Source organism: Callospermophilus lateralis, chromosome 18 (assembly GCF_048772815.1).
Source record: "Callospermophilus lateralis isolate mCalLat2 chromosome 18, mCalLat2.hap1, whole genome shotgun sequence".
Taxonomy (NCBI): Eukaryota; Metazoa; Chordata; class Mammalia; order Rodentia; family Sciuridae; genus Callospermophilus; species Callospermophilus lateralis.
In genome coordinates, this window is record NC_135322.1 from 2663093 (window position 1) to 2673436 (window position 10344).

Here is a 10344-nt window from a genome sequence, read left to right on the forward strand (position 1 = left end):
GAGGAGGACAGGACAGTGGGAACAAGAGCCCCCTCAGGAGCACCTGGAGGAGGGTTCTCTGTGGAATCTGAGGACAAGGAGGTGTGAGCTGGGACTCCCCCTCCCGCCCCACCGGGAGCTGGGTGAGTGAGGTCCCCCCTGCTTCTATCTTTCCCTCCATGTCTCCATGCCCCTGGGTGTTGGTGCCCCTCGCCCACCCCCTGCACCCCCCTGTCCCCCCTCTGTTCCTCTGTCTCTAGGTCCCCAGGCTCTGTCCCCACTGGCCTCCTGGGTGGCTCCAGGTCTGCTGCTCCCTTTCCACAGCCCTGTCCTGAGGTGGGCAGGGGACCCCTGCAGGCTGCCACTCAGCCCAGGTCATGATGCTGGACAGAGGGGTCCCAGCCGGATGTGAAAATCAGCAGAAGGCAGGTGACATGGACTCCCCAGGGTCACCCAGCACATTTTGAACTTTATTGTAAGTTCACTTTGATCAAAGTCACTTCATCTCTGTGCGTCATCAGCTGGACGCACTTTCCCATCACACATTTGCTCACTTGCCTTGTGACTCCTCCCCTTGCCTGTGGGTGACTAGGAGAATAAAATGGCCAAACGTGGCACCTGGTTGGGACCAGTTACTGTGACTGGGAATCAGGTGACTTCCAGCAGGTCTCAGATGCTCCTGGCCATGCATGTCAGGCTCCAGGCTGGCCGTGACAGCCAGCTGCATGTCCATGGCTGTCTAGTGCCTGCTGGGGTCCCCGTGTCCCAGTCCTTGGAGCAGAGGATCTGAGTGGTGTCCTGGGCTAGTGGAAGGCCAGGGTGGCGTAGTCACTGTGCTGAGCAGGAGATTCTCCTTCTTGGGAGGAAGGAGGAGTGGCTGTCCCCTGTCTGAGCTTGAGGTAATTCAGCTGGGCATAGGTCACACCCTGGGGGGCAACCAGATGCAGCCACCTGGAGTGAGGGCAGAGTGGTGACAGGTGAGGCTGGAGCCAGGGAACCTGGAGCCTGGAGGGGACAGGACCCACATGACTGCCCTGCAGGCTTCTCTCCCTCTGATGTGTCCTTCATGACCAGGAATGGCCCTGACTCGGGGGATTAAGTGGACACTCCACGATGGCCCTGACTCTGGGCACAGGTGACTGCCCAGGGGACTTCATCTGCAGGGCTCTGTGGAGGGGACAGAGGCAGGCGATTCCTGAGTCCACTCTGGCTGTGCCCCTCTCCTCCCACAGGGAGCTGGAGGACCTGCAGCCAGCAGTCAGCTCTCCATGCCCAGCAGAACTTCCAGGGCTTCTCAGGCTCTGCCAGAGCAAGGGACCTGCAGGACTGAGCCCTGCCCACCTCTGTCCTGTCACCTGTCACACCTGCTCCTCATGCATCACCTGCAGCCACCTGGACTCGTGCCTGCTGGCCAGGTCAGCCTGTGCCCACTGGCCTCCCACTGCTGCTCCCTTGGCAGGACCCTCTTCCTGAGATGCTCTCAGGCCTGTCCCTGTGGTGAGGGCTCTGTCCAGGGTCCTCCCCAGGGAACCCTCCTTGACTGTCCAGTTAACCCTCCTGCTCCTGCCCATGGCCCTCCGCCCCACCTGGCTCTGTCCTGGGTTCAGAGCCGTCGCCCTGCCTGGTCTCCCCACTGCTGTCTGCCTCTGCCCCGTCTGTCTGTCCTGGGGCTGTCCTGTGTCTGAGCACCAGACTGTGTTTGCTACTGCTGCCCCAAGTCCCCAGTGGAGCCTTGCCAACAGCAAACCCCCAGGAGTCGGCCATCTGTGTGGCTGGGAGGGGGCCAGTGCAGGGCAGGCTGTGGCCAGGTCCACCTCCTCCTCAGGAGCAGGGCAGAGAGCTCAGCAGGGGGGAGGAGGCAGAGGAGAGAGGCCAGCACCCAGGCCTCAGAGCAGGAGGCCGACCAGAGCCCATCAGCACAATCAGCTGGGAGGAGAGAAGAGGGCAGTGGGCAGAGAGAGGAGGGCGGAGGTGAGGACGGGTCACCTGGTGGCCTTGGGTGGCCTCTGGGGAGGTGACAGCAGTGCTGAGCCTGTGTGAGGAGAAGAAGGCAGACCTGTGAGGCCCACAGGGGCTCTTGCTGGGTCTCCTGGGTGGTCCTGCTGGTCAGGTGACAACCTGGGCTTCCATCCTGTGTGCCCTGAGCACAACTGGCTAATTCCCCTGGGACGCCACCACGTCTCCCCTCCCCACTCACCTGCCTTCCTGCATTGTCCCCGACACTGGTGTCCTGGAGGAGGAAGATGAGCAGCAGGAGGAGGGGAACCGAGACCCCCACCAGAATCTTCAGACTCCTTCCCAGTCCTGGGCAGGGGTGTGGACGAGGAGCCACGCTGCTTACCTGAGCACCTACTGTGTGCCAGCCCTGCTGGTCCTTCCACCTGTCACCTCCAGCCCTGTCACTCAGGCATCATGGCGCTGCCACCCACCCCCAGTCACAGATGAGGAAACTGAGGCTCAGAGGAGGTCCCCTGCCCAGTCACCCAGCAGGAAGCAGCAGAGCAGGGGCCTGAACTGGGGGAGTCTGACTCCCAGTCTCCTTCTCTCCCCCAGAGCTCAGCCCTGAGCTGGAGGGAAAGAGCCTGACACCCCATGGCCCTGAGCCTCCCCTGCTCAGTGTCACTGTCACTGCACACAGGGGACAGGGCCCTGCAGATTCAGGTCCTGGAGGCTTCCCTGGAGGCCCCTCTCCCAGCAGGGCACAGCCAAGGTCAGCCCTGAGAGGCCCTTGAAGGTCAGGGCCAGGCCTCTCCTCTGACCTGGGAGAAACTGAGGCCCAGAGGGGAGGGGCTGGTCCCCGTCAGCATCTCCAGAGGGGGCTGCTCCCCTCAGCTCAGCCCCTGCCCTGGACCCACCTCCCACCAGAGCCCCTCACTCACCACTCTGGGGTCCTGGGTCCGTGGGGGAGAGGGGCTGGTCCTCAGGGCCTCCTGGGGTGGGTGGGAGGTGAGGGCTGGGCTGCCTGCCCCCCACTTCAGCTGGCTGCTCCTCCCCAGGCTGGGCCCAGAGTCACCTCTGCCTGGGACCTCACCCTCACGCCTCCAGCCTGAGCCCCAGGGCCTGAGATCCCTGACCATTCTCTGCCAGTGCCCTGGACACAGCTTAGCTGAGTTTGTAACTGGACTTTGTAGCTCAGAGTGATTGTTGGTTGCCCAAGATGCAGGACACTGTCTGCACAGAGGCCCCTGAGACTCACCAGCTGTTGACTTGTCTCCTGAGGGAGGTGAGCTGGGTCCCCCAGAGGGTCCTGGAATGGGGAAAACAGGAGGGTGAGGGTGCAGGCTGCCCCTGGGAACTGTCTCTGCCCATCCTCCTACACCTGCCTGGCCTCCCAAGGACCCTCCTGTGCCCACCTGCACCTTCCTGATTCCAGTGGTGGTGGGTGCACAGGCTGGAGGACCCCGTTGGCCCCTCCTCTCTGATGGGTGAGTCCCACTGGCCGACCCTCCCTAGGGCCCCTCCCTCCATCCCACCCAGAGCTGTCCTGGGCAGGGTCCTGGGGGAATCCTTGAGCTCACAGAGGATGGGGTCAGGGTCACTCACCTGAGACCACCAGGTCCAGGGGGGCACTGGGCCGTGACAGCAGGTAGGGGGAGGAGCTGTGAGAGCCATAGCACCTGTAGGTCCCCCCGAGGGCTGGGGTCACAGCTCTCATGGAGAACTCTGCCTGGTACCATGGGGCTCGGTACTCTGCTCTCAGACGCAGGGGGGATCAGCTGTCCCCTCCTTGCACAGGAGGAAAGTGTCCATCTTGATCTGTGACTGACACAGCAGGGTCACGTTCTCCCTGAGGACACTGTGGGACCAGGCTGCACTGAGAGGGAGGGTGTGACAGGGAACTGTCCTAGAGAGAGGAAGGAGGGTGAGGGTGGCCCCAGCTTGTTCTGAGCTGAGACCTCCCCAGGGCTTCTCTCTGAGGACCCTGTGCTCTCTGTCTGTCTCATTGTCTCTGATTCTTCTTGTCCCTGTGTCCCCCTGTCTCTGTCCTCTCTGCCCCTCCTTGTCTCTCTCCCTCTTGAGACCCCACCTCACCTGGCCATCACCTCCTGGGGCTCCCCAACAGGGCTGTGCAGAGTCTGGGTCCCTGAATGCACCTTCTCGGATCCTCACATGTGACCACAATGTTAAGGAGGTCACTGGGGGCTGACCACTCAGAGGAGAGGCTGTGTCCACCTAGCACCTGTACCGACCCCCGTAGGACCTGCTCACAGGGCCCAGCAGGAAGTCAGCCTGAGAGAGCCCAGCCTGGGGCTGCTGGGCAGGGCGCTGGGGGAGGTCCTGTGTGCCCTCCTTGGACAGAGTGAATCTGTCATAGCCAATGTCAGTGTGACCCTGAGGGCCAGGTTCTCTCCAGGGCAGGACAAGGCCCTGCTGGGTCAGAAGGGAGGGCTTCCTGGACACCCCTAGAGGAAGAGGAGCCTGGGCTGAGGGCTGGATCCTGCCAACCCCCTGCCTCCCCCGTCCTGCCTGCGGGTCACCTCTCACACCTGAGTCTCTGCCCACAATGTCGCAGCCTCACCAAATATTGGAGTGAAGGATGGGAATTCCTTACCTGAGACCAGGAGGTCCAGGGGGTCACTGGGTACTGACCACACCTGGGGTTTGCTCCTATGATAGCCATAACATGTGAATGTCCACCTGTGGGTGGGGTTAACAGGCCCCACTGGAACTGGGCCTGGAACTGCCCACTGGGTTTTTGCTGTGAGTCCAGGGTCCAGGTGAGGTGGTGTTCTCCTTCCTTCATCAAAATAAAGCTGTCAAATTCCTTCCATGAGCCACACTGGAGGGTCACGTTCCCTCCTGAGGTCACCACAGGGCTGGGCAGGGCTGAGAGCCTGGGTTTGCTGTAGGATCCTAGAGAGAGGAGGCAGGTGTTCATGGCTCCCTCCTCCCCCATTAATGGGCTGTGAGAGGGACACCTGGGGGCAGACCCCTTTCCTTAGGCAGAGCAGGGGCCGGACCCCTGAGTGTCCACTCACCTGTCACCACCAGCTCTAGGTGTTCACTGAGTTGTAATGAGCCAGCAGGGCTCTGATAGTAGCATTGATACCCTCCTGCGTCCTGTGCAGTCATGGTGGGGATGGGGAACACGGCCCTGTTCCCTGGGCCCTGTAAGGGCTTCTGCACCTGGGCCTCCCAGTCCTTTCCACAATGAGACAGTACTCTTGGGCGTCCAGTGATCCCTGACACCAGAGGGTCACTGGCCTTCCACGGGGAATGACAGGCCTGGTTCTGCCCACAGGTTGGGCTTGGAGAGGGTCCCTGCAAGAAAACCAGAGGCTGGGTCCTGGCCTGTCCCTACCCAGGTCCCACTGCCCTACCTTGTCACCACCCTCAGCCCAGGCTGCTCTCTTCTCTCCCGAGACCCCAGGGGCTGAGCCTGGGCAGGACGTGGGAGGCTAGCAGGGCACTCACCTGAAGACCCCCGGGGGCTCTGTTGCAGACTCAGCCCTGGAAGAGAGGTCCCCGTGAGGATCTGGCATCTCAGTGTTGGGAGGATTATTGTTCCTTGTGGTCACAGCAGCCATTTGGTGCCATATGAGACTAAGACCTGAGAGTTCCCTGTGAACAGGCACCTGGGATCCTCCCCACCAACCTCTGTCCCTCCCTCCACCAACACTGACCGAGGTACAGGAGGACAGGCAGGGTGGACCTCATGCTGCCTGGTCTGAAGACTCCAGCGTCCAGAGAGGAGCGTGCAGGCCCTGCAGGTCAGACAGCACGGAAGTGGTAAGCAGGGGCTGCTGCTGGCCTCTGGTCCCCAGAGCTGCGCACCCACCAGATGGGGATGGCCCCTCTTGGCCCATCTCTGGTTTCCTAAAGGCAGGGTTGAGGGGATTCCTGCCCCTTGGGGACATCTCAGCACAAATCTCAGGTCCCCCCTGAACCTGAGGCACTTCTGTACTGACCTTCATGCTGCCCAGCCAGGCCAGGCCCCAGGCCCACACCAGAGTCGGCCCCACACAGGCTGACTCCAACCCAGGATTATGTCCTTCAGAGGTGCCAGGGGAAAAATGTGGGGGTCACTCCTAGGCCAGGTGAAACATGACCACCTACTGGGAAGGTGGGTGCCAGGCTCCAGAAGTCCAGCATGGTGGAGGCCTGCACCCTGCCCTCTGGGAGCTGGACCAAATGAAGGGCCTCAGGGCTGATTTCCCAGTGCAGCCCACCATGGCGCAGCCTGTGCAGGAGCAAACTCCTCCCTCAGCAGCTCTGGTCTATTTGAGTTGATGGTCTCTGGTGTTTTGTTGCAGTAGCGCAGAGCTGACTGACACAGCAGCTGAAAGGAGCGAGCCCTCCTCCCTGCACCAGGTCCCCGTGGTGCATGTGAAATGGTCTGTTCTGGGGTGTGGGGGAAGAACCATCCCATCTGCTCTGGGGTCCATGCTCCAGACTGTCCCACCCTCAACAGAGCGGCCTGGCTGAGAGCTGAGGTGGGCGTCACCACCCCTGGAGCCTGGCTGTCCTTGTAGGAAAATGCTCTTCAGCCTAAACTGGTGCTCCACACTGTGCCAGGTGGGGAGGGACCCTCCTGTGGGGCTCAGGAGCTCTACCTGGCTCATCACTTCCTGTGTGTCCTTGCTGCAGGGTCCAGACAGCAGGGAGGGGAAGGCTGGGGGTGAGACTGCACAGGGAAGGAGGCCACAGGACTAGGGTGGCAGCTGAGGTGAGGGCTGCAGATGTCACCTCCTGTCCTTCACGGGGTCCTCCCTGGGCTCAGCGTCTTCAAGGCAGATGTGTGGGGTGAAGGGGGAGCGAGGCCCTGGGCATGTTCTCCTGGTCCTCCATCAAGACCAGAATGGGGCAGGGGTGTCCCTGAGGGTGCTCAGCCCTCCCCTCTAGACCCTGACAACTTACCCCACCATCCCCCAGGCCAACCTCCACCTCCCCATTGTCCCCTCTAATCCATGCCCCATCCTGCCACATTGCCCATAGACCAACTCCTTTTGCAGGTCAGCAACCCTGGGCCTGAGGAGCACTGGGTGGGCAGCCAGTTAAGAGAATCCAGGGGTCCTGGTGTCCACCATGGTCCTCAACCCCCACAGGTCAGCCTGGGGAAGTGGACCCCCACCTCTGCACCATTCACCCCATTAGCTCTATGACCCCGTCCTGGCCCCTTTGGACCTGGGTTTGATGGAACACCAGTGACAGTTAGCACAGAGGACAGTGCCAGGGAGACCAGCTACCCCATGTCCACTGAGGGAGTCAGCTTGGTGGCCATCCTGGAGGACCTGGTGCGTCTGTCATCAGCACACCCCTGAGCACCTGTGCTGGTGGCTGTGTGAGGGGACCACAGTGGCCTGCAGCGTGTGCTGGCTCCTGAGTCCCCAGCCCTCACCCCCCCAGCCACTCTCTCTATTCCAAGAGGCACCCCCAGCTCCAGGAGCAGTGGGCACATCTGTGCAATCAGGGAGCCAGGAAGGGACGTGGACGTCTACCCAGGTCCATCCCACACTCCAAGTGCTCTTTGCTGCTGCCCTGGGAAGAGGCGGAGATTCTGGCCAGAGCAGGAAGGTCGTCCATCTCCTGTGGCTGAGCACTGTTTCCCCTGCTGCCCCTCAGCCCCACAGGTGCACCTCCTGAGAGCCAAAGAGTAGGTGGCCAGAGGTTGGGGACAGGTCCAGTGTGGGCTGCTATGATCTCAGCTTGCTCTGAAGCATCCTCCCTGCAGGAGTGGCCAGGGTGGGGAAGGGGAGAATCAGGGGCAGCAGGAGAGGGCTCAGGTGGACACATGCTGAGCAGGGGCTGCTCCTGGACCCTGCTGTTAGGGGAGGACATCTGAATCTGTGAGCCCTCCTCAGCTCAGGGGCAGGAGGAGGCGTCTCAGCCTCACGTCCTGGTCAAGGAGTGGATTCTCCCTGAGTTCAGCGACTAGGACACCAGCCCCAGGACTAGAGTCCAGTCTGACTCTGACCCTTCCGTGTTCAAGGACTCTGTCACCTCGGCTCCCTGCCAGCTCCACTGCTGTGGCTCTGGTGGGGTGCCCTGTGGACACTGCGTGGACATGGAATGGGCTGGACCTCTCCCACCTGCGACCCTGAGCTCCAGGGGTCTCTGTGTGAGGAGCTCTGCGAGGGTGAGACCTGGTGAGGAACCACTCACTGCAGGTGCCCGAGGGCCAGGTCACAGGCTCATGGGAGCTGTTGGGAAAGGTTCCCTCCGGAGCTCAGGAGGAGCCCCCACCTCCTTGGAATAGCTCCCCCAGGACACCCTGAGGCTGGCGTGGACGGTGCAGGGTCAGCGCCTGTGAATTCTGATAGAAGAACAGGAACCAGCGAAATCCCTAGGGGACATCCCCCAGATCAAGCAAAACAAGACAAAATTGAAGCCCATTTAAGATTCTTCTTCATCAGAAAGTGCTACAAGGTCTGGAGGTCACTTGCTGCTGGCCAGTCCCTCTGACTGCAGCAGGGGTACCTGAGCTCAGTCCCCTGTCAGGTGGAGACCCTCAGGCAGTGCCTGGTCCCAAGGGGGTCCCTGTCTCCAGCACTGGAGCTTCCCTGCTCACCAGGTGACCCGCCCACCCTGCAGACCCCAGAACGTGAACACCTCAGACTTTTGCAGATCTGGCTGAGGCCAAGGAGGTGTCCAGGCAGGTCTCAGAGGAGAGTGGGAGCATCAGTGTGCAGTGTCCTTTTCCTTTGCTACCAGAGGACCCAGTGGAGAGGATCCCAGGTCACCTGCATTGTCCCCACACCTCCTACCTGGGAGAAACCCTCGTGTTTTGCCCAAACCACAATCTGCGCCTGGGAGGATCCTCGTGTGTCCCTAGATCAGGTGGCTTAGATGGAGCACTTATGGGACAACCACACAGAGGTGACCCATGTGGACTCTGCCCTCCCAGGACTCTGCCTGTCCCTAGTGTTGGCCGTGGCAGGTCACCCTGGGCTCCTCAGTGCGTGACCTCAGCTTCCCAGGGCTCCCTCCTCCAGCCTGGGCTCTGGAGGCCCAAAGACTTCAGGAAGGACTTTCCACCATGTCGCTGCTGCCTCCCCTTCCAGGGCACAGCAGGGACAGGAGGTTGGTGAATTGGGGCCACATTGGGGCCAGGATGCAGGAGCTGAGCAAAGTGAGCAGGATGTGGTCACAGGACCTTCACACCCTGCAGGGTTGCTGCCTCCTCCCCACAGCAAGGTGACCAGCTCCTCTTCCCAGCAAGGGCCGGGGGTGGGCAGCTGCAGATGAGACCTGGGTGCAACCCCAGCCCTGCAAGGCCCCGCTCCCCTCCTGCTGCCTGCCCCTGTGTGCACACTGCAGGTTCCACGTGGCCACTTACGTCCAAGGAGACATTTCAGTATGTCTCAGCACCTCTCTTGGGTCTGTGGGATCAATGGATTCCCTGCCACAGCCCAAGGTGATGAGGGTGCTCCTATGGAGTATGAATGGGTCCCTGTGTGCTCTGCGCTCTTGCTCCTGATGTGTCCCACAAGGTGTCCAGGTCAGCAGAGGTGGGGGTTCTTGACCTGCTTTGCATCCTGGGTGTCCACTGTTACAGGTCCTTCCCTTTCCCATAATCTGGGAGCACGTCCCTGTTCAAGTGACTCTGTCTTCTTGACCTTCATGTCCTCTCATTCCTTTGATATCTTTTGTTTGTTCTGATTCCTTTGTGGCCCTGAAGGTGGACCCAGGTCCTGGGGGTGCTCTGCAAGCCTCTCCCATGAACTACGTCCTGTCCAGTCCTGTTTAGTTTTTATGTTGAGTCATGAGGTTCCTAAGTTCCCCAGGTGGCCTTCAACTTGCCATCCTCCTGCCTTGGCCTCCAGAGTCACTGGAGTTACAGCCCCGGGCCCCTGTGCTGGGCTGGTCTCTGTAATACCTTTTAAGGGTTCACTGTTTCCATCCATCTCCTCCGTCTCCTACTATAATTGAAATGAGTAAAACACCCTCTTCTAGCTGATGATATTATTGCGTTCTTGTTGCTGACTTACTGTGTCGACCTTGAGAGATTCAGTTAGATAACAGCTCAGAGACCAGGGTGCACATTTGTCTCCGTCAGCTCTGGATGATCTGCCTTCCTACCCCAGGTGCCTCCTGGTGCAGTGTTCCCCTGTGTCTTTCATGAATGCCGTGGAAGCTCAACTCTGCTCAGTGCTGAGGGCTCCCTTTGTCTAGAGGGATGAGCCCTCTGCAGGTGGCCACAGGAGTAGGCATGGTCCTGGGTGGGCCCTTGTGACAGAGTGGAGGGCACTACACCTCCCACCAAACCTGCTGCTCCTGGTGCCCAGTGGCCGACTCCTCCCACAGTCCATTATCTCAGAGGAGGACGTGGACAGCACAGAGAGGGAGAAGCTGCCCCTTCAAAGCCCTGTGGGGCCTAGTGAGGCTTTGGGCACCTTAGGTCCCAGCTACTCAGAGGCTCAGGAG

The 10344-nt window shown here is 60.8% G+C and overlaps 1 pseudogene; it reads right to left on the bottom strand.

The window, feature by feature from the left end:
• Positions 1–2850: 2850 nt before the first annotated feature.
• Positions 2851–5067, bottom strand: LOC143384001 (leukocyte immunoglobulin-like receptor subfamily A member 6; annotated as a pseudogene).
• Between the last annotated feature and the right edge of the window lie 5277 nt (positions 5068–10344).